The sequence below is a fragment of the Trachypithecus francoisi genome, unplaced genomic scaffold (genome assembly GCF_009764315.1).
Source record: "Trachypithecus francoisi isolate TF-2019V2 unplaced genomic scaffold, Tfra_2.0 Lachesis_group5, whole genome shotgun sequence".
NCBI classification, from domain to species: domain Eukaryota; kingdom Metazoa; phylum Chordata; class Mammalia; order Primates; family Cercopithecidae; genus Trachypithecus; species Trachypithecus francoisi.
In genome coordinates, this window is record NW_022681470.1 from 125,278,387 (window position 1) to 125,299,466 (window position 21,080).

General features: G+C 37.8%; 1 non-coding gene across 1 annotated transcript; it reads right to left on the bottom strand.

Annotated features, from left to right (window-relative positions):
- Nucleotides 1–778: 778 nt before the first annotated feature.
- Nucleotides 779–938, bottom strand: LOC117076894. Its single transcript, XR_004434525.1, has one exon. It is a non-coding gene; the product is annotated as a U1 spliceosomal RNA (small nuclear RNA).
- Between the last annotated feature and the right edge of the window lie 20,142 nt (nt 939–21,080).

The window sequence follows — 21,080 nt, forward strand, 5'->3', positions numbered from 1 at the left end:
CAGTCACAGGGTCTGGCCAGGGTCTAGTATATGAAGGAAAAATTACATACATTTTCTTTCTTTCTTTTCTTCCTTGTTGACAACGTATACAAGTAGTTTCTGTACCACTTTTTATTTGAGCATTGAGTATCCTGGACTGGTGAATGACATTTATCTTTTTCTTTTATTCCCTCTCTTGTTTTCCTTTTTTCTATCTTCAGGAGATTTTCTCATCTTTATCTTTCAACTCTTCTGTTGAATTTAAACATTTTTTCTATTATAATTTTACTTTACAAGGCTCATGTTTCCTCTGTGTTCCTTAAAAACAAGTTCTCTGTTCTTGTTTCTTAGTAATAGTAGTTTCCTTATATTGCTAATGATTATGAGTCATAGTGATGTCTTTTCCTTTTTAACTTCTCTCCTTTCATTATGTCTGTTCTCCAAGTAGTGTCCACTTTTGATTGTTTTGGACTTCACTTTATAATTTTCCATTGTCTGATCCTTGATGGTTCATGTTGAAGAACATTTTTTTTTTTTTTTAAAGGCTGGTTGGAAATTCATGGTGTAAGATTAGCTGACTGAAGTAGTTACTGCAGGGGATCTGGCAAGGCTATTTATTTAAAGAACCTCAAATGTTGTATTCTTTGTCTCTTTGGGGGCAATCCATTCCCCAGTCCTCTACTTAGGTTGAAAGCCTGATTGCCTGTGTTCTGGGAACCACAAAAGTAATTGGATCCCCGATTTCAGGGATCATATGTAGACATTCATATAGGCTTTCTTTTCTGTTTTTTTTTAACCAGGGGAGAAGCAAACGCAGTCTCCCACTACCACAAATTATGCAGACGAATTTCCCAAATGTGGGTATATCACAGGGTCAACATATCTGAAATGCAGCATTTAAGCCTCACTCTGGGAAAACCACCTTTGTGATAAGGGTATCTCCCCTGCCAGGTAAATATGCACGTACGCTTTCTAAGTTCAGTGTGTAGAACCCCTGACCTTAACACTCACTCCCTGTAGGGAGACCCTCTGCTTTATTACCTCCAGGGAATGTAACTTTATTCTTTCATTATACTGAGAGGAGCAGAGCCCAGCTGTGTGAGGTTGGGAAGGGGCTCTGACTACTAGACTTTTTAAAATCAATCCTCCTCCTCAGAGTCTTCTTCACCTCTTCCCTGTTTCTACAGAGGTTGAGGCTTTCAGAGGACTCTGCAACACAAAACATGTTGGATTTTAGCTTTCTCTGTTGCTAGTTCAAGATTCCATTCTTTTTCAAGTCTGCAAACTCCTTTACCAATTGTTGCTTTGTTTTCCAACCTCCAAAATGTTGTTGCTGTTGTCCCCTCTCCAAGTGACCCCCTACTTGGGTATACACCTTAAGAAATGCCTTTTCTGGGCCGGGCGGGGTCGTTCAAGCCTGTAATTCCAGCACTTTGGGAGGCCGAGACGGGCGGATCACGAGGTCAGGAGATTGAGACCATCCTGGCTAACACGGTGAAACCCCGTCTCTACTAAAAAAATACAAAAAAAAACTAGCCGGGCGAGGTGACGGGCACCTATAGTCCCAGCTACTCGGGAGGCTGAGACAGGAGAATGGTGTAAACCCGGGAGGCGGAGCTTGCAGTGAGCAGAGATCCGGCCACTGCACTCCAGCCTGGGCGAAAGAGCGAGACTCCGTCTCAAAAAAAAAAAAAAAAAGAAAAGAAAAGAAAAAAAAGAAAAAGAAATGCCTTTTCTGATGATTAGGAGTGATGTTAGCTGAGGAGTGACATGAGCTTTTTTATATCTGTGGACATGGTCCTGATCTACCTCCTGTGGTTCTTAACCATGGTGGAAGTCCCATCAGTAGGCTTCTGTGACAGACTGTGACCAGCTGAACTACGGAACAAATAAGAAGGTTCGAGTGCAACCCTCCTATTACAAGAAGACAAAGGGTTTAGATTATGTCCTTTTCTGGTCTTTAGTTAAAGAATACGCATGAGAGAAACAGCAAGATTATATATTTTAGCAATAATTAAAAGTAGTAAAAAGTCAAATTAAAATGTTTCAGTTTTTGGAGAAAATGTATCTAATCTATAAACAGATAAGATAGATATATTTAATTTGTATAATGGGGTTGGTAAGATTAAAAACATAATTTTTTCTCAGAGTGGTATCCCAGAGCTGTCCTCTAGCTACATTCCTGCCTTGTATACTTTCCTGTGTTTAGGATGAAAACACAGATGTTTTGGTGTATAAACCTGGGTGCATATCTATAATAGTACCAATATTCTGTTACATGATTAGATGGCTCTTCTGTACTATTTGGGTGTGTTCTCGTTATAGAACTATTTCCTTCCCACTAAAAACCACAGATTCTAAAACTTAATTGAACTGATCAATGCCTCTAGCTAACCAACATTTGCCACATTTCCAGTGGCTTTGGAATTATTGCAAATTAATTACCGATTTGTCTTAAGCTATGATTCATTGTAAAGTACTTAAAACCAGTAAAGACAGAAAGACCTGCCATTTAGTACAGAGGAGTCTCTGGAGCTTCTTAGCACTATGAATTGTTGTGTGAATTTATATGGATAAACCAAATGAGGTTGTTTATGAGAAACTTATTCTCAAAGTTCATAAAGGCTTTAAGGCTGGAACTTGGCTGCTGATGGCAAATGCACAAGTAGATGTAAATGTAATTCAACCATTAAAATCTGAAGCCATAAAAGCAAGGAAATTCACAGTTAAAGGAGGAAATGGGTTGTGCAGTGCGTTCTCCAGCTGTGATGCACAATGGGGTGTATTAAGGAATTGGAGACACTGCATAGTGTGAGACGTTCAAGGCATCTCTCATGTTTCATCCCTAACAGATTTCTGAGCATTTATGGACTTGAATATTGCTTCTAAAGTACCCTCTTTTGGGAGGTGCCTAGAAAGGAAAGAAACTTCTGTGTTTTTCCTTCATTATTACCATGTAGCCAGAGATGGAGGTAGGAGGGTGGATTCATATGACGTGAAAGAATTTTGGGCTGGTAATCTAAAACACTGATGCTCTGGCTGACTCTTCCTCTAGGATTTCATGCATTCATGATGCTGTGTGCAGACCTCAGTTCAGGCAAAACTATAGAACAGAGACTTAGTGTAGCCCTGCATGCTCTGTTCAGCTTGGATGTACAGAATTTAATTTTTTATCAACATGAGAGCTATTTGGAACAATGGGAAATTGTTTTCCATTTCTACTTCTCTCAACTATAGAAAAATAAAATCTCAATTTGGCTTTCTGTGAATGGCTGGTTAGTGACGAATAGAAAGTCTTAGAAATGACCTAACTTGCATATATTTTGTGGTTTCAAAAAACCCCTCATTTAAAATATACATTTTTTAAAAGTCAATCTTTAAAAGTGACCTGCTTTTTAGATGACTTAGTAAATATAATAGCTCAACTGAGGGGAAGAGTCATCTTGCAAAGTGCAGCCTAGAAGGAAGTCTTTCCATTGCCTGAAAATGTAAGGCTGTTGGGAAGATGTCAACTGCCGTCTAGAGAAACAAAGGATAAGTGTGTTTTGTTTTGTAAAAAACAAAGTTTCATTATACAAGCTTGTGTGTTCCACATCTGAATTTGAAATTAATCAGGATAAGAGGGCCTAAAGTACAGGGAGAAAGATGGTTGAAATGGCGAATGATGAACCAGGTATGTGGTTGATGTCATGTGAATAGCCACTGTTTTAATAAGCCAAGGAGCCTGTATTGGCCACCACCATGATATAAAAAACATATGGTCATGTGCATTTAAGGTCTTAAAAATGACTCCACCCCTATCATCTACACCAAAAGAAAAATGTTTATAATAATACATATATTGACTTCTGCTTTCTAGTCAATAACAAGATTTATTGTCCCACTCTTCAGTCAATTTTAACCTCTTTGGGTCAACAAATCTTGATACTGATCTCAACAGAAGTCAGTACCTGCTTATTACTTACCTCCACATTTAGACGCCAACCAACAATTCTTATGGGCATTTCTTTGACACAGAAAAGTGAATACTGGCTGTCTACTTTCTATACAAGATGTATTTCTGTGGGCTTCATATAGAATGTCACTTTTATAAGCCTAAAGTCAGATAAAGTTATAAAACAAAATGAGAAAAAAAGATAGATGGTTTCCAATATCTGTAATTATGAACTAGGCAGAGGTTTAGTATTCCCTTATCATTTCCTAAATAATAAAATCACAGTCTTTTATATTAATTATGCTCTAGTCATTTCCTACATCAAAGATAATTAGGCAACATGATATTTTTTATTCACCAAAGAGAGAACACAATAAATATTTTTAACAATGAAACCTTAATGTGGTATAAGGTTAAAATAAACAATAATAAATAAAATAAATAAATAGTATCTCAAATGTTTTTAAAAACAAGAAAAGCAGACTAGTTATCCATTCCAGCAATTACCCAAATGTCTGCCAACCTCTAACCTCTAAATGTTGACTTTAGTCAAAGACATTCTAGGTTAGATAACTAAGTAACTATCAGGAAGGGAGTTTTGTCTGTTTGTTTGCTTGGCAACTGAAAAGAAATGATGATCAAGGAAGCAGCCTTGCCTGGAGTTTTTAATGAATGTGAGACAAGCCCTACCAAAGGCAATTATTAAACCATCCCCCAAAGTTGTTTGTTCCGCGTACCAATGCAGTCCTGGTTCCATAAGACCTCTAGGTGTAAAACAGCATCATCAGCCTTCTTGCCAGCCTCACCTGTTGAAATATTAAAAAGGAAGAATAGAACACCAATATGTACAAACCCAGGGGCAGACAAAGCAAAATACACTCAAGGCTGTAAGAAATTAATTTTTCAAATTCAATAAATAAACCTTCATTGCATACCTATGTTAAACTGCTTAAAATTAAAATTCTAGAATACTTATATTTTGTACTGCTCTTGAAATACTTTACCCTCCCTAGACTGACTCACACACACCATAAAGTCCACATTTAAAACTTATGTTTTGCTGCAGGCAAAATGCCAATAAATAATAACAAAAAGGGAAGAAAAGAAAAGACTAATAGAGCCAGGTGACACAGATCACTTTATCACCAGCCCAAGTTTGCTTCTGCAGAGTCCTATTTTCCAAATAATATAACTGTGAACAAATTTGCAGAAACTAAAAATGGAACATTAGGAGCAAAAAGAACACTTAAGTACATAAATGTGTGTTAATTCCAAATACGTATACACTTTCATAATAACTGAAAGTTGTTTTCTAAAAGATGTGAAAGCATGTCCTTTCAATAGCCACTACTAGCGTGTTAATCAATTTTTACAAGCTTTATCTGAGAGAGTTAATTTTTCCAAACGATGTCACTAATTTCACATTGTGCTTCTTGAATAAACTCATTAGCTTCCCCTGTAAGTCTTAGTTTCTATTTGCCAAAATTACCTGCTCAAAAGTGACAAATACAGTAGGGAGAAAAAATAAAGCCTGTTGTTATACTGACTCTGAATTCCTTTTGAAAACTTAATCACTTAGTTTGTGAGTTTAGACCCAACTCTAAGGTCATCTTGCAGATTCAGTTCTCATTTTTTCCTCCCCTCTCCCCACAGAAATCAGGAGAACTAGGGTTATGTGCCCTCCATTCAGCTTTGCAAGGATGGACATGTGAGAAGACTAAGTGAGCAGGACAGTGGTGAAATGGCTATATTGTATGATGTTTTTAAGGCTAATTTGTTATGGACTTAAGAAAGGTGAGGAAGAAAAATTGTTTTTCAAACTCAACCCTATTGATATCTTGAGTGGAGAATTCTTTGTTAGAGGAGAGAGGAATTGTCCTGTGCGTTGTAGAATGTTTAACAGCATTCCAGATCTCTGACAACAAAATGCCAGTAATACCACCCTAGTAGATGTGACAACCAAAAGTATCTCCTGACATTGCTAAGTGTTCCACTGGTGACAGAACTTTCATACCAAGATACATTCTTATATGGAAGTAAAGCATCAAAAAATATTGCAAAATCATTGATTACTGTAACCACGAGGTACTGGTTAAATTGAGGTAGCCACTGTGAATTACTGTAGACAAAACAAACCCCACAATTACTGAATCATCTCTTCAAATGTGTTTATTCTTATGAATTGAGTCCTCGTTCCATAAGACCTCCGGATGTCAAACAGAATCACTAGCCTTGTATTAAGTGAAAACACAGAACAGCATCTTTGAAAGTCAAGTCTGCAAGTCCATATTGAGAGTTGAATCTAAGAATTTCAGAGCTGGAAGGAATCTTGGAGAACATCTATACAAATACTGTGTTTTTACTGATGGACACTGAGTCTAGCCAGCGTATCAGACTTATCTAACGTTACGTAACTAGTTAGTGGTAGTGGTGAGATAAGAATCCAAATCTTTGAAATCCAAATCCAAATTCTTTCTTCTATATCAAAGTATAGGTATATTTAGTATAGTAGGTTACTGAAGTTTTTCACTGAATGTTTTTCAGCCCATTCATATATGTAAATTTAAAGCATGGCAATAGTCTAGTTAAAATTTGCTTCAAATTTTTAAGAATCAGATCTTATGGCTTTGTTTATCATCTCAGATAATTTTCCAGACGTCAGCTTTTATTTAGTAATAGGCATGTTCATCTTGAGATCCATTTTAAAGCATCTTGGCACTTTCTTTTGGAATGTTATGTCATAATAATCAAATATTATTAGTTATTTCCACTTAAATATTTTTGAATCTCCTAAAACTTATTCTTCCTTCAAATCTCCCTCTAGTTTTCCCTAACTCTATTATTCGTCTAGTTTAAAAATTCACATTACCTTTTACTAATTTTTTTTCTGAACACACAATAGCCAAACAATTTCTAAATCCTATTATTCCTTTTCTTCATAGTCTTTTTGAAAAATAATCATTTCTTTTCAGATACATTGCTATTGGACTGTAGAGATCCTTATCAGTATGTCTACAGACTAGTAAGCTGAGACAAATGTATTTTGCTATATTTAGTCTTTTCTCCATCTACTACCCAACTCACTTTTCATATGACCATCTGAGGATTCTTACTAAAATATTTATGTCATAAATCCACCAATAAGTAAATATTCATTGAACAATTCCTGGGTCAAGTTAATGTTTTAGACACAAAAGATGGGTAGAAGTGGTGGGGAGAAGATTTATAGCCAAAAAAATTTTAAACAAGCTTCCTGCTTCTATGAGTTTATATTTCAGTTGAAATGCATATTGCAGTAAACTAAAAGGCTTAATGCAAGAGCACACATACATGCAAATAGGTAAATACAGAAACTTGACATTTGCCATTTCAAATTTCTGAGATGTTTATCCTGATTTCCAGTTCAAAGATGAATCTTAGTGATAGCTTGAAAAGTAGTAACTATACACATGTATTAACCTTTATAATCCCATTTGTGATCATCTCAACACTTTGTTCTTTCCCATGTGTGCTTGTTACAGCAACCAATTTTCCAGTAGTAGCAACCAATGTGCAGTAGCAGCTGATGTCCCCATCTGTTTCTGCTTGCTTTCAATTAAATAAATCATTGTATCACATGCTCAGGCTGACCAATGAACCCTTGGCTACGGCAATTTTGAGAGGAACCTTCCAGCAATGCAGAAACTATTGGCCCAGACCAATATTTATTCAGGGATATTTATTCACAAGTCACCTCTCCATCAGGGTTCTATCTTCTAGGTTTCCATTTTCTGTCTTCCTGTTAAAGATGGAACCCAGACACTTACTTGTAAGATAGTAGAGCAGAAATATAGGAAACAATGAGGCTCTGAGAGCCTATCCAAACTGCCTCAGTTTGGCCTAAGCTTTGGATGGTGATTGAGCATTCCTGTGTAATAAGTGCCCTTTTAGTTAAAATTATATATTCCCTTAAAAGATGGTTGAGATGGTCACTTCTGTGTGCAAGACACATTTCTTCTCTGGTGGTCCATCATCAACTTTTCTAGAAATGTCTCCCCTTGGCATTCACATTTTTAACATAGGAGCAATGATTTTATACAATATGACTCTGCCCCACAGAGGGTCACAGTTGATATATAAGAAGTTAGAACCTGAATCAAACTGGGCCACTAAACCCCTTCTCTGAGACTGTGAATTTTAGAGTGAGAGCTCTGGCATTGTCTCCTGAAACTAAAGATGTTAATTGTAAATTAATCTGAGAGTTCCTCACATTAATTTTATGCCATAGAATGTAAATCAACTGATTTACACAAGGAGAAAGAAAAATGGAGCAGATAAATGAAAAGGTACATTGACTAGAGATAAAGAAAATCCTGAATTCTTCTATTCCCGGATAGTTCCTGAGCCCAATTGTATTACTGACATTTCTGTAGCTTAGATTTCTCCTGGATTCTATGGGATATCTCATTATTCTCCCAATAAATTCTCCTATTTCTGTAAAGCTTTTCACGCTGGATTCCTGCCACCTGTAATTAAAATATGTATCATGAATACATTTTGCCTCCTGCAAGTCCATTAGAGGAAAATGTTGTAGTTTTGAGTAGAAACCAAACTAAAGGCCATGAATAAACAGTCACGTATACAAACACACAGATGCACACACACAGAGATGCTAAAAGCTAGGCCTATATAAGTTTAGATTCTATCTTACAAAAAAATGAAGATTACAGTAGCAGCATTATTAAGAAGAAGCAAATTAGAGTTCACCATGTCATTATCTGGTTCAAAACATTTACTTGTATCCTGTTATCATTAGAGTGCAAACTCTTGAGTCTGGATTTCAAGGTCTCTTAACAGAAGCCCCTAAGCCACCTGTGGCAGTACTTGCCATCATTTCTACACAATTCCTCCCTACCCATTCTCAGCTAAGTTCTTTTGCCATGCTTCCTGCCTGACAGGCCCGCCTGTTCCTCTATGTCCAATAAAACTCTTGTCATTCTTCTGGGCCACATTTAGTTTCTACCTCCTGAGTTCTTGAGTCTACAGAAAGATCTCCATTCTCTGAAATCTTCGAACTCTCGTTATTTTAACCACTTCTTTAACATTTACTACTTGTACCATATATAATTAGTCAACTATTTCAGAGGTCTTGGTTTTAATTTCTCCTGGGAGGTTTTTTTTTTTTTTTTTGAGACAGAGTCTCTCGCTCTGTCACCCAGGCTGGAGTGCAGTGGGATGATCTTGGCTCACTGCAAGCTCCGCCTCCCGGGTTCATACCATTCTTCTGCCTCAGCCTCCAGAGTAGCTGGGACTACAGACACCCGCCACCGCGCCTGGCTAATTTTTTTGTATTTTTTAGTAGAGACGAGGTTTCACTGTGTTAGCCAGAATGGTCTCGATCTCCTGATTTCGTGATCCACCCGCCTTGGCCTCCCAAATTGCTGGCATTACAGGCGTGAGCCACCGCGCCCAACCCCTGCTGGGAGATTATACCTAAGCTCTTTGAGGGCAGAGACCATGCCTTTCTTTTTACAACACTTCCTCCCTTCCCTGAATCCACTGAAAGTGAGCATTTGGTAGAGTGTATTTTATTTGAATTAACACATACAAGAGTAAAATATAGCATATTCCCTAAGGGAACCAATTATAAATTTTGTTTAAAGGAGCATTAAAAAGTTAAAATAAAAAACTCACATTGGCAGAAGATAAAAAAGTTTTAACCACCAGCTGCTGCTGATATAGGGACATTTGATAATGAAAAACAGAAATAAATCTTAAAGGAAAAGAGCTTGTGAGTGAATTGGAAGGGATGATGGTTAAAGAGAGGGAGAAAACATACAAATCCCGTAATATACTTATTTTTTAAAAATCAAGTAAAGTCTGTGCATCCCCTCCCCTTGTAGATTATAAACTCCATGAGGCCAATTATCCCATCTGCTTTGTTCATCACAGTAAAGCCAATACCTGACTCTCAGTCGAGAGGGATCCAGTAAGCGCTTCTGAAATGGTAAACCACTGTTGTACAATCAGAATACATTTTAAAGTGAGAATGTCTATAGAGGAGATAGGCACTTGGTATAGTGCAAAATTTGCACCCAATTCCTACAGTGGCAACTAGGGACTGACTGACACAAGCAAAGTATTACAAGCACTATTGATGAAATTTGTATAGTGAGGGAGAAAACCTCTGTACCATGGAGGCTAAAGCCACATTAGTTGCAGGCAGGAAGACTGACAGCTGTCATTAACAGAGGGACTCTGATAAAAAAAAGGAATGATCAAAGCAACATTGGACAACATGGAACTAGAACAATGCAGATGAGCAGAGGACTTAGAAACTGATGTGAAGAGTGGACATAGAAGAGACTCAAAGTACTACCAAAGAGGAGTGTTCCCTAACTTCTCCTACTTATGGGTTTTAATAGAATCTTAGTGAAGAAAAATGATAGTTTTATCAGTAAGCTTCTTCTAGATTTTACTTCAGAAACAAATGACCCTCAACTCTAAGTGGCTTAAGACCACACAGCTCGATCACATTTTAGGTTGGCTGTAGGTCTGCTGAAGCCCTGTTTACTTTCTCTTTGTTCTAGAGCATTGGCCAATATAGCAGCTATTATCTGGGATCCTGCCAAACTTGAATTGCCAAATTTAGCAAATGAAAATACAAAACATCCAATTAAATTTGGATATGAGATAAATAGTGAATGATTTTTAGGTACAGAAATATGTCTCTTGCAATATTTGGGATAGACTTATGCCAAAAAAGATTTGTTGTTTATCTGATTCTGATTTAATCATGTGCCCTGTATTTTTTTTTCCCTGGCAACCCTTTGCCAGATTCATGAAAGACAAAAAAGAAAAATGTGACCTTATGAAGGCTTTTACACCTTTTACTCAGAAGTGGCATTTGGCGGGTGCAGTGGCTCATGCCTGTAATCCCAGCACTTTAGGAGGCCAAGGTGGGCAGGTCACTTGAGGTCAGGAGCTTGGGACCAGCCTGGTCAACATGCTGAAGTCCTATCTCTATCAAAAATTACAAAAATTAGCCGGGCATGGTAGTATGCTTGTAATCCCAGTTACTTGGAAGGCTGAGGCACGAGAATCACTTAAACTTGGGAGGTGGAGGCTGCAGTGAGTCGAGGTAGTGCAACTGCACTCTAGCCTGGGTGACAGAGTGAGATCCTGTCTCAAAAAAAAATAAAGAAAGAAAGAAAGAAAGAAAGAAAAGAAAAAGGCATTTGACACTTCCTTCTTCTCACTCATTGGCCAAACAAGGCACATGATTAAACTAGTATTATTGGGGTAAGAGGCATTATCCTCCTTTAGAGATAGGCCTGGAAAAGAGCATCCATATCAAAGGATATTACTCATTTGTATTATGTGTTTGTGAGTGCGTGTGGGCGTGCACACATTGGGGTGGGGGTGCTTTCATCTCTATAAAGGAGCTACAATAACTCCTTCCACTAGTGTTAAGAAGTAGCAGGAGCAGGAAGGGCCGCTTGACATCTACACCTTCTCATTCTCTGAGCTGTCAAGGGAACAGCAGTTCCTGAAACTGTTCTAGTTGAGGGAACCACTTTAGTTTGACAATGAGGGGTCATTTCTGTTAGGCTGATTGCCTTAGATCTCATTATTTTAGGGCAAGGCCCTTGATACTGGTGAGTGAGCAGTGACCAAGAAAGCAATCTGAGTGGGAGAAGAAAGTGGTTTGCTAGCAGAGGCTAACGCATCTCTGAAGGGTTCACGTTTGCCTGTGGCATCTTCCACACCTCCTTCTTGGGGCCACCTTCCTTCTTTATACACCCATTAGCTGGCTCTTTGTATTTTTCCAATTAAGGCACTCCTTGTTCATGTTTCACTGCATGTCAAATGATATTTTTCTAGAGGAAAGGGTGATGGTAGATAGAGAGATGAGCTGGTGACACAAAGGATTTTCCTGGTTCCCACAGCCTTCTTCGTTTGGCCCAAAGTCTTACATATATTAAAATTCTTTCATAAAAAACTAATTGCTAACTTTCTTTATTCTTTTGTGTCTGCAAGAATTCATCGTTTATTTAGTACAACGGGTGAAAATTGTTCACATTTCCGAGGTCAATCATAATAGAATGAGATTCCTGAAATAACCTGGGCTATGATAAATACATAGATCTACATGGACTTCTGTTCTGCTGAGTTTTTTCTTTCTGTTGAAGGCTATTTCTAAATATTATTTTCCTACTTCATTATAATGTGCCTCATATTCAGAGTTTGCCTAAACAGGACGTTTGGCTAATGAAGTGAGATAACGGGGAATTAAATGGTTTTCAGTGTGAAGAGAACAACATTATTTACAGGGTATATTGCTGATTAAGATTTCTTTGTCTTTTAAAAGAGACAAAATGATAATTAAGCTCCTCAAACACAAAGTCATTCCCAACTTGTGATATGGTGTGATCACATGGGATTTCCTAATTTAATACCAGTCACACATTTGAATGGGCTGGTATAAAATGAACTTACACACTGGTTGTCACAATTGCTGATGATAGGTGTGAATATATAGACGAAAAGTGTGGATCATCTAAAAGCATATGAGTTTATCCAAAACTTCACAAGTAGCTTTATTTGAGTGGAATTACTTCATCACAGAGCTATCAGCACGTAGAAATAGAAATGAACTATGTGGCTTTTGATTTCAAGCACTAGGAATTGGCAAAATGTTTGTTTCAGATGATGGGGCAAAACTTGCAGATATTAAAAAATACATAAAAATAAATTAGGCGCTACAGGCCACAGTAAGCCTCACCTGATCCCATTATTAACTCACTTTACTTTGAATATATAAATAAGTCTTGATAATTTTCAGCTTTCCTTAAAAATACAAAGTATTGATAATTTTCAGTTGTGTGTGTGTGTGTGTGTGTGTGTTTATAATACATGCAAATTATTCTGTGGCTAAGAATTAAGGTTCCAGAACTCGAAGAAGCATTTTAACATCATCTCATTCTAGGGTGGCAGAATCTGGTCCAGGTCCTGCTGGTCCAGATCCTTGCCTTTGGCAGATGTTGATGAATAATGGAAATTCTTTCTGCAGAGCACAGACTGAGAATCACAGTCCTTTTTAAAACAGCAGTGCAAACCTGGGCAACATAGTGAGACCCTGTGTCTACAAAAAATTAAAAAATTAGTTGGGTGTGGTGGGATGTGCCTGTAGCTACTCAGGAAGGTGAGGTGGGAGGATGGCTAGAGCCCCGGAGTTCAAGGCTGCAGTGAGCATGATCACACCACTGAACTCCAGACTGGGAGACAGAGTAAGATCCCATCTCAAAAACAAAAATAAACCAACCCAAAAAGACACAGGAGTTCAGGTAGCACTAGCAACTAGTCTGAGTTGACCTGCAAGAGGGAACCACTTTGCTGTTGCTGAGAGCCCAGTCCCTTTATCTTACAGGAGAGGATGCTGCAGTGGGTCGGATTTGATTTGCAAGTCCATCGTATGTCCACTTCACCAGGCTGTTTAGGCAATTTAATTTAACACAGATACTTTTGAATGACATTTTCTTTTTGTATGGCATTATTGATATAGAATATTATATAATCATTATCTATTTCAAAATATTAGAAAAGGAGAAAATTGTCCTTTTATTTAGCATACATAATTAGTGAAAAAAGGGAGGTGCATAAAAACAGAAAAACAACCTAGAGACGTTTTGTGAGTAATTCAAGCAAATTTCAGCATTGTTTTAAGCATTTTATATTGTCAGTTGTTTAAAAGGATTTAGGGGTGGGGAGAGAAAGACATAGACTTTGAAATGGCAGATTCTGTATGCAGAGGACCTAGTGTGGATATTCCTGAGCCTAAGACTGATCTAATCAGTAATCTGCCATCTGATGATGCATTGCTCTTCTGAAGAAAACAGGAGGTAAATAAGAACTAGGAGACAGAGGGAACCCAACATTCTTGTTAAGCACCACAAGATGGGAAATCTGTATTTTCACTGTGTGACTCAATACCTTCTGTGCATATTGTCCCACGTTGGGAAAATAGCTCTTAGTGCTTTTTTTTTCAGTTTTGAATCTAGTGGAGTGTACACAAAGAAAGATTTATTTTAGAAGTACCTGTGTTGTAGTCTCAACTTCTGGGGATGCAATGGCAAAAGCAGGGTAGCTCAGGGTGTAATTGGTAAGCAAAGAAGCAAATGTTCAGTTTATTCAGCTTCCTGTGATTATAACTCCCCTGCCTGGGCTTCCTACCCACCCTCCCCAATTAGTTGACACACTCTTCATTCTTCTGAGGTACCCTCTGTCATTGGTCTCTTAAGACGTGGATTAAAATCTATCTGATGAGAATCTGATAATATCATTATTACTGAAGTGTAAATGACGAATAAAATGTTACCTTCTATAGAGACATTTGCATTTTAACAGAGACAAAGCCTTAAGCCAAAATAATCAGGGTCTTTTGTTTATTTTGTTCCCTTTGTACTTTTATCACACTAATCTTCCTACGCTGAGAAAGACAAGAGTAATCTTCAAAGGTTGTCATTATGTAAGTCGAGCAGCTTTGATGGGTTTGGGGATCAACTAGCCACAATGATGCATCTAGTTTTAAATGTAGAGATAAATTTTGTCCCATGAAAAATAATTTTTTTTCTGTTTGCCCTCAGTATAAGGAACTATCTATTTTTGTGATTTGATTGAAATGGTTACAATTTCCTCACTGTCCCCCAACCCAGAGGGGTAGTCTCTTTTTCGAGATCTCTTCCTTCTCATAATGTGATTCTCAGCCCTTCAAAAAGACCTCTCACCCTCCCTCTCCAGACTGGGGCCCAGAGCATGGTCCCATTAGAAGTATCATGCATAAATGCTATTTGACAATCATTGCTTTTTCTCTCCATCCCCAACCAAGACTCTTTCTCATATTCCTAAATGCATTTTGTAAACTATAAGGTGTTAAACAAGAGTAAATATACATTATCTCTGTGGTTATATTATCATTTCAAATTTTTATGGAGTCAGGAGAAACTGACATTGGGTAATCAGATTTTCATGGATTGGATTATTAAAAGTGAGTCAAATAAAAGAGTTTGTTAGTATTTGCAGAGACATATTCTTAAACATATGCTTTGGTGATAGCTGTCATTAAATGTTTAAACTTCTAACTAATAAATTAAAATGACCCTAGAAAAGGACAGAGAAAAAACTTAAAAGGAACATGTGGCTTAAGTTTTGATTATTATACGACTAAAACTTCAGCTGGGATAAACTCCAGCAATATTGCAAACTGTAGGCAGGCTAGTGAAGAAAAAAGGACAAACTGACTCATGTACTCTGCGTTTGGCAAAAAAGATTGTTAAAGTGAAAAAGAAAATAGTGGAGTAGAGTAAGACCTCTAGAAGAAATACAGGACTGAAATCTTGTGTATTTCCTCAGTTTGAAAGGGAAGGCAATTATTTCTTGTTTTAAGTGGATGCTACTTCTCTTGAGGCTGTCCATGGTCCCTTCCTGAAACAAACATATATACGAAGTGACCACTGAGTATGTGTCAATGATCTAAGAACTGAGGGATATGGAAAATTGTGGATTGATCTTTACTCTTGCTGAGCTTCCTATCCTTTCTCTCAAAATGTGTGCCCAGTGTTAGTAACGCAGATCAAATGACCTTCCACAAACAGGGAAGTTGGTAAAGGGCTTAAACAGGATGAATACATTTCTGTGTGTGTACTTACTCCCCCCTTTAAAAGCAACATTTGAAGGAAAGATGCAGAGCAAAATATCTAGAAATACAAATTTCAAAATCAAAATAAGAAAGGAATCACTACAATTGCAAGAACAGACATCGACAAATGAGATGCTGCAATGTGTTTTCCCCCTGGACCAGCAGTCCGAGGAAAAAAAGAAAAGAAATCTAAGCTTAAGCTTTCATGCAACCAAATTATTCAGGTGCCGGAAGCGTTATGCCTTGAGATATTTTGCCAAGTTAAGTGGTGTTTCACTCTACACTAAAGAAAACCGCATTCTTTCTCACACTCACCAAAAAATGAAAAAAAGAAATCACACCTCTATTCAGAGCCCAAGTTGTCATCAGAAAGGAAAAGGTTGGAGTTCATTTATCATGTGCATTTCTATGGCTACAAAGATAATTGGGTTGATTCCATCTAGCCTTTGCTTCTCTCACATTTTAATTGAAAAGCCTCCAGAGTGTTGGAAGCACAGAGCTGGCCTGAGACTTGAGGAGACTTCAGTTAAGGCAGCGACGGACTAAAATGACAACCAGAAGACAGACTAAGCGGTCTGTTGGACCAGGAGCCTGTTGTGTTAATGCTCGAAACTTACTGGGAAAGGGGCTGACGGGGGAAGCCATACATTCTGTATCTATTTTCTGCTAGGAAATCCAGGTTTCATTTCTGGCTACATTTAATTTAACATTTTAATCAAAGCATTTGTGTCAGAGTGAATACCTAGCTTTGGGACAGTTTTTAGCCTGCAAAATGTAAGCAAAGCCTGTTTGATTAAAATGAAGAGCTAGAGAGCAAATGGCATTGGCGTCAGCAGAGAGTGAAACCAGTCTGTAACTTTTGGGCAGCGTTAAAATGGGCATACATTTAACATCATTTTCATTTTTCATCATCGAACTTGCTCCTATTAAAACTTTGCTGGTTCAGTTGGTCAAGTTTTTATGATTGAACATATTCTCTAAGCAAGCTCAAGATGTGCTTAGGAGATTAATTTATAAACTCTTCTGACTCTGAATCTCCAAGGTTTATTCTGTCTATGTGTTGTTTGCATAATGCACTTTTGTACAGCTAAAGCACTACCTATAAAGGGATTATTTTCATATTCAGCACATTAAAACTCCAGCTCAATTCACAGATCCCATTCTGTGTTTATGCCTGAGATAACAGGTGAAAAGTATCTCATTACAAGTGTCCATGAAGCAAACATAAGAACGTGAATGTTTGGGGAAAGAATGTGCCCCTACTGAAATTAATTCCCCAATGGTTTTATTAAAGTCTGCAAATTGCATTATTTTCCCATCATATTTGAAATACTGCCCTCCTTTAATGCCTGCTCTAACCCATGCCATACCATCTTCCCTGGAGTGTCTAGACATGGTGTCTTAGATTTATGTGTATGATCTCAGTGTGTTACAACATCACTCCTGACTAATGCATTATTACAATACTTACAGATATTCCCAAGTGCCACTGTATTGATTAGAAAATCACCAATCTGCATATGCATACCATCTGTGCTACAGAGAAGCAAAACATGCAGGATGACATTTGCCTTATTCGAAGGCAGATTCAGAAACCACTAATAGAACGAAGAGGGAATTCTCTTTTGCGGGGAAGGGATTTGGCTTTTTAGAATAGAAAAAAAAAGTGGATGATATGAATTTTTATAGAACTATACAGTATAAAGTGTTTAAATCTAGTCACCTTTCTCTCTTTTCAGGTATATGGAAAGCCCAGGTCTCAGCATACAAACAGCATGCTTAACCATTTAGATCCTGAAAGTGATACCATGTCAGGACCACTGGTGCCATGAAATTGATAAATCTCAGCTGAACTGCAGCAGCCCTTTGGTAGAAAAGCTGCCTGTAGTGAGCAGTCAGTTGTGTCTCAGTGGAAAGGCCGAAAGCATGCCTGCAAAAGATGAATGAGACACTCACCTACTGGGCTGAAATGCTTTTAAAGGACAGGAATCTGTTTATCTTTGATTGATTGTTCAGTCTGATACTTTCCTTTATAAAGTTTATTGACTACAAGCACATAAATCAAAGAAAAACAAATCACAGGTTCAATTTTGGGGGCATTGACATCCTGCCATCTCTGTAGCAACTGCTCATACAAGTCAAGGGGGCAGGAAGAAGGATGCAAGTAACTAGGGGAAAAAAATCACATGATGGAAATGGCCAACGAAGTCCTACCCTTATTATTCTCCTAATGGCTCTTTAGATGGCAAATGTCTTGATACATACTGCAATGCCAGTAGTTTAGGCAGCTGTTGGAATGTGGATGATGATAAAAAATGAAACAAAAACAACAAACTAATCTGAAAAGCAGTTACAAGCAAATGACACTCAGATCTGCCATTTTTGAGTGTCCCCTATTATGGATCACCCAATTTGTCCCCAGTCTTATTTATTAAAGTACATGTATTCAACTCCTTCAATGCTTAAGAAATAAATATAAAAATATTAAAGCAAAAATGATAATGACTTTTGAGTGAACTGAGAGAATAGCAGCAGGAGGCTCTAATCACATTCTCCCAGTTCTGCCCCATCCCAATGTAAGAAAATGTTGCCATGCCAGCCTGGCCTAATGAGGAGCTCTTTCTACCAGGACTGTGGGGTGAATTCTACAATGGTGTAACCCAGATGGATTTGTGTTAGGAAGCCTAATGATGCATCATATTGTGTCTCCTTTTAAACTAAGTGTACACAGACTAGAATATCTACAAAAAGTGCTCTGTTAGTGGGGGTATGTGCCTTTCTCGCAATTTAGTTAGAACAACAACCAGTTTCTCACTGTGAAGAGTCAACAACAGCCTTCTCAATTTGTTTTTTTGAAGTATCCTTGACACTGTTTTAAAAATTAAAAATAACTGCATTCTTTATTTCTTGTGCGTTTCTCAAGTTTATTATTTTCAATTTGTTGCTTTTCAGTCAGATGAAAATTACTGTGGGACACTACAGAATTCAGAGTGGTGTTAACTTTTGGTGCCACAGGCCTGTCTCTGAACACATGTTCTATATTTCAAGTAAAATTAGAGAAACAGAAGAGATGGGATCAAAGGGAGAGACAGAAACCAGTCCTCTACATGCGGCTATCTGTAAGAATGTCCAAATGACCACCCCAGGGAGCAGGAATCGTGGTATAATATCTGAGCCATGGAAGGTAAAGCCAGCCCCAACTGACAGCAGCCGCAGAAAATTGAGAGAAGGAGCTGGCTGCTGGGCAGAGTGTAAAATGCATCCTTGTTTCTCCCCTGCAGGAGCTGAGAATACCTCACAAAGCCTTCCCAAGAGCAAATATCACTTTGCAGTGGTCACCACTGTCAGAGTCACTAATGAGGCCTAATTGGAGGACAGAGTCTGCCTGTGCACATTAGCATCTCTAAGTTGTCCCAATTAAGGAACAAGATACAACAGGGTGGGCATTGTTTGGATACTGGTGCCCCGCTTGGGTGTGCTGCGAGGAACAAGGCCAAAGGCTGAGTGCCTGCAACCACCCAATGTGTGACCTAATTGCTAATTGATGCACAACCTTAGGTGGCCTGCTGCTTCTTAATGATGTTTGAGACAGTTTGGGGTCCTAGAACAACAAGCTTGTTTTGGAACAAAGCCAACAATTTATCTTCATTTATCAGTGCTTTACCTATGTTATCAGGAAACACACACACTGCAGGATGGGAATAAGAAACACAACTCAGTACTATACTGTAAGTAAAAGAGGCCCATCATTAACAGGCAGAAAATCTAGTCTACTTTTGTGTGTAAAGCCATGTTAAAGAATATACTTCTGGAGCATCAAGGAAAAATAGAGAAATGAATAGCACATTATGGATTAAAGATGAGATCACAGCAAGAATCTTTTAAAATTTAAGGAATTGATCTCAGAACCCAATGTCTATGAGAATGTCTTCATTATCACATTTGCCTCAGTCCATTTCTGGTCTTCACATTTTCAGGCAACTGTGGAATGAGTAGAAAAGTTTTAGATGGCTTACAAGGACTGAGGAAGGAGAGTTATTTTTGACAAGATAAAAACAAGAATTGACTGAAACTTTTTACTCATTACTTTATTCATTTAGTAATGAATGTTCCAGGTACTCATAGGCGCTAGGGCTTACAGGATGGACAAAACTGACTAATCTCCGACTTCACAGAATTTAGACATTAGCACACAAAAGTCATTCAGTGTAACACAAGTAGCAATAGTTGAATTTTATTATGTTTTTAAGAACATACTAGGGGAGGAGAGAATGTTAACTCAATCTAGGGGTCAGGGAATTTCCTGAAGAAACTCTAAGACATTGAGGAGACCATTCCTCTGCCATTGGAATACAACTGATTTGTACTTTCCCTTAGAGTCATTGCATTAGTCCGTTATCACACTGTTATAAAGAACTTTCGAAGACTGGGTAATTTATAACAAAAAGAGGTTTAATTGACCCATGGTTCCATATGGCTGGGGAGGCCTCAGGAAACTTACAGTCATGGTGGAAGGCAAAGGGGAGACAGGCATCTTCTTCACAAAGTGGCAGGAAAGAGAACGACTGAAGGAGGAACTTGCCAAGAACTTATAAACCAGCAGATCTCTTGAGAACTCACCCACTATTGCGAGAACAGCATGGGGGAAACTACCCCCATGATTCAGTTACCTCCACCTGGTCTCTCCCTTGACACGTAAGGATTATGGAGATTAAAATTGGAGATGAGATTTGGGTGAAGACACAGAGCCTAACCATATCAGTCATATAAAGTGATATTTGGACTAGTTTTAAAATTCAGTAACATTTTATTTGACAAACACAGCATAGTGGTTTTTAAATATACCTGATTTCAAATGACTGATTTAAATAGGAAAAGGTGTGGATTTTGAGAAAAGATGAAGTAGAAAAATAGTAAAGAAAGGAAAAGAGCCAGGGAAAGGGAAGAAATAGTGAAAAAAGAAACATCCCCACAGCAATAAGGACACTCAACGAGAGACATAAAATGAAGAAGAAAGTAGTTGTCAGATACAGATAGGAAAGGAGCAGAAATAGAAGGAAAGAGATATGGACATGGAGTAAGGAAATGGGAAACTGAAAAATATAAATTACTCCAGGGGACAATTTCTACTTTTATATGAACTGATCTGGTTAGAGCTTCTGTGTTCTGCACATTGTATTTCTGGAAGTAGTTAACTTTTCTCATTAACTGCCTTCTAAATGCTAAATTGCTGGTCAAACCCTATTTACAGATCTTCATTTGGAACAGAAAAATAATGATCTTTTTGAATGATGTCCAATCAAGGAACATAAACAACAGCCTGAGAATTATTACAGATATTTGTTGGCAACAAAAATTAATTACATGTTCATGGCTCAATTCATTTTTTCAACAAATATTCATTGTTCAACAAACATTTAATATAGTCAAAAATATTGTCCAAGGCATCACTGAAGAACAATCATTAAACTCCACAAATATTTTTAATTT